The sequence below is a fragment of the Lactuca serriola genome, chromosome 7 (assembly GCF_051521515.1).
Source record: "Lactuca serriola cultivar US96UC23 chromosome 7, Lser_US96UC23_V15, whole genome shotgun sequence".
In the NCBI taxonomy this organism is placed as follows: domain Eukaryota; kingdom Viridiplantae; phylum Streptophyta; class Magnoliopsida; order Asterales; family Asteraceae; genus Lactuca; species Lactuca serriola.
Window position 1 is genome coordinate 105605716 of NC_136414.1, and position 2887 is coordinate 105608602.

Genomic DNA, 2887 nt, shown 5'->3' on the forward strand with positions numbered 1-2887 from the left:
ATCTTTGCTTTGATGAGAAAGTCAAGGAATTTGGCTTTTCGAGGAGTGAAGATGAATCTTGCGTCTATATCAAGGCTAGTGGGAGCATAGTCAGTTTTTTGGTACTGTATGTGGATGACATACTACTCATAGGAAATGACATCCCAACCTTGCAGGAAGTAAAGTCCTAGCTTGGGAAGTGTTTCGCTATGAAGGACCTTGGTGAAGCTGCCTATATCCTAGGGATAAAGATTTTGAGAAACAGGAGTAAAAGACTAATTGGACTTAGTCAAAGTACTTACTTGGACAAAGTGTTGAAAAGATTCAACATGCACAACTCCAAGAAAGGCGAGTTACCCATTCAGTGTAACGCCAGATTGAGTAAGACACAAAGCCCTAGTAGTGAGGCTGAGATAGCAGAAATGAGTCGATTTCCTTATGCTTCAGCTGTAGGATCGATCATGTATGCCATGACTTGTACTCGACCTGATGTAGCCTTTGCTTTGAGCATGGTTAGCAGGTATCAGGCGAACCCTGGCAAGGAACACTGGACCGTGGTAAAGAATATCCTCAAGTACCTGCGAAGGACTAAGGACTGGGTCCTTACCTTCGGTGGGAGTGATGACTTGAGAGTTGTAGGGTATAGTGATGCTAGCTTCCAGACTGATAGGGATAATTTCTGCTCTCAGTCAGGCTGGGTCTTTACCCTAAACGGAGGAGCAATTTCTTGGAAGAGTTCCAAGCAGGAGACAGTGGCTAATTCCACTTGTGAATCAGAGTATATAGCAGCGAGCGAGGCAGCAAAGGAGGCGATATGGCTAAAGAACTTCATCGGAGACCTTGGAGTTGTACCAGCTATAAAAGAGCCAATGGAGATTTTCTGTGACAGCAATAGTGCAGTTGCCTTAGCCAAGGAACCAAGGGATCACGGGAGATCCAGACACATCGACAGAAAATACCATTTTATCAGACATCGAATCGAAGAAGGAATCCTCGTGGCGAAGAGGGTATCATCGGATGAGAACCCAGCAGATCCCCTCACGAAGGGACTGAGTAGGGTTAAGCATCTCCAGCATGCTCGGAGCATAGGGCTGAAGGATGATATAAGTTTTAGTAGTTAGATAACCCGGAAATTTGTAAAGTGTAATTGACATTTGATGATGAATAAAAGGTGTTTTATTTATGAGTAAAGTGTTACTATCTCTTGTCGATCTTTTACTATATTTCTTTTGCATGTTTTGACTTCCAGAATAATTTTTGTTTGGTATAACATATTATTCAAACCTCCACAGTCGGTCATATGTCGGAAGTAGGTATGAATCAAGACTGTCATGATGGGTTGTAGAGGTCTAAGGTGTTGGACAAGGCTACAACAATCATGAGTGCTCATAAGTTCTGAGCATTGGACTCAACCCACGCTCACTGGAATCACTTCATGGAATTTTATCTTGAGTGATCGTGAGACGGTAATATCATATAAGTCTTCAAACCTAGAGATATGATTTGTTACTTACGAGTTGGTTATGCATTGATTGTACGTAAACGCATTGGTAACTCGATGTTATAAAACGTGCCTTTGTGTGTAATTCAATGAGTGGTAGAACAAACATATGAGTCGAAGTTTATCTGTTCCTTCTTGGATTAGAAGCTGATATCTGGGCCCCTCGATGATTTTGTTTTGACCAATGTACCGGGCCCGGTCAGAACTAAATTGATGTGTTCAGTTAAGTTCTATGTCAAACAAATCGGAAATCGGGAAACAAATGCTGGACAATAAGCAAGACTATGTTCCATGTGTTTGTCCGGCTGATATCTAGAACAGAGGATTATATGATCACTTATCTAAATGGCGTGTTCTAGTTCAACAGAGTTTAAAGAGCTACGAGTGTTGATTGGTTCCTGAAGTTATACTTGCAAATATAGTTACTAGACTTATCCAAGTGGGAGACTGTTGGATATAGTGTCTAAGTCCATAACTATATTTGGTATGTACTTGACCCGACCCGGCATGGTCCATTTGGGTTACACTTCACCCGAACAATTTATGGATAATATTTGAGAATAGTACAAGCTATGATTTATTAATATATTATAAGTTCTAATATATTAATATAAGATCATATTATTTAATTAGTAGTGATCTATAATTAATCTAGGATTAATTTAGTGATCAAAGATATTACTAATTAAATATGGGCTTCTATATTTATATAGTGTGGGCTTATGCTTATTTGGAATGGGCTAGGCTTGGATGGAGAAGTCCATGGATACTCCATGGAGCTTTAACCCATGGATCTCATGGAAATGAAGAGACATGCGTATTAGGGTTTACATGGATGTAACCCTAATCCACCACACTATATATAAGGAGGCTTTGGCTCTTGAAATCACACTAGTTGACACATGTTGGGGTGAGGGCCGATTTCAAGAGAAGTGTGACTATTCTCTCAAAGTTCCAAGTTTGAGGTGATTTGTGACTTTCATTTGAGGCATCCACATTATTGGTGCTAGGCTCTAAAACTCCAAGGAATCAACTACAACTACAAGGTAAGTGTTTCTACTAGCTCTATTTGATTCAAGTTCCCCATGCCATGCTAGTTAGGATATAAGCCTTGGAAAAATAATTATTTGCATGTATCTTAGACAAACATAGATCCAAGGTTTATTAGGGTTGCATGTACACTTAGGAAGTGTTAGAATGCTCAAAACCCATCACTATTATGTGCCTCAATCTATTGTGATCCGTGTATATGGTACAACGGACCCCGTACAAATAGTTCCTGCAAACTTTGAGAGCAAAGACCACCGCTTCCAGATCAAGATCATGCGTGGGGTATCTCGTCTAATGCGGCTTCAACTGTCGCGATGCATAAGCTATCACTCGCCCCCTCTACATGAGGGCTGCCCC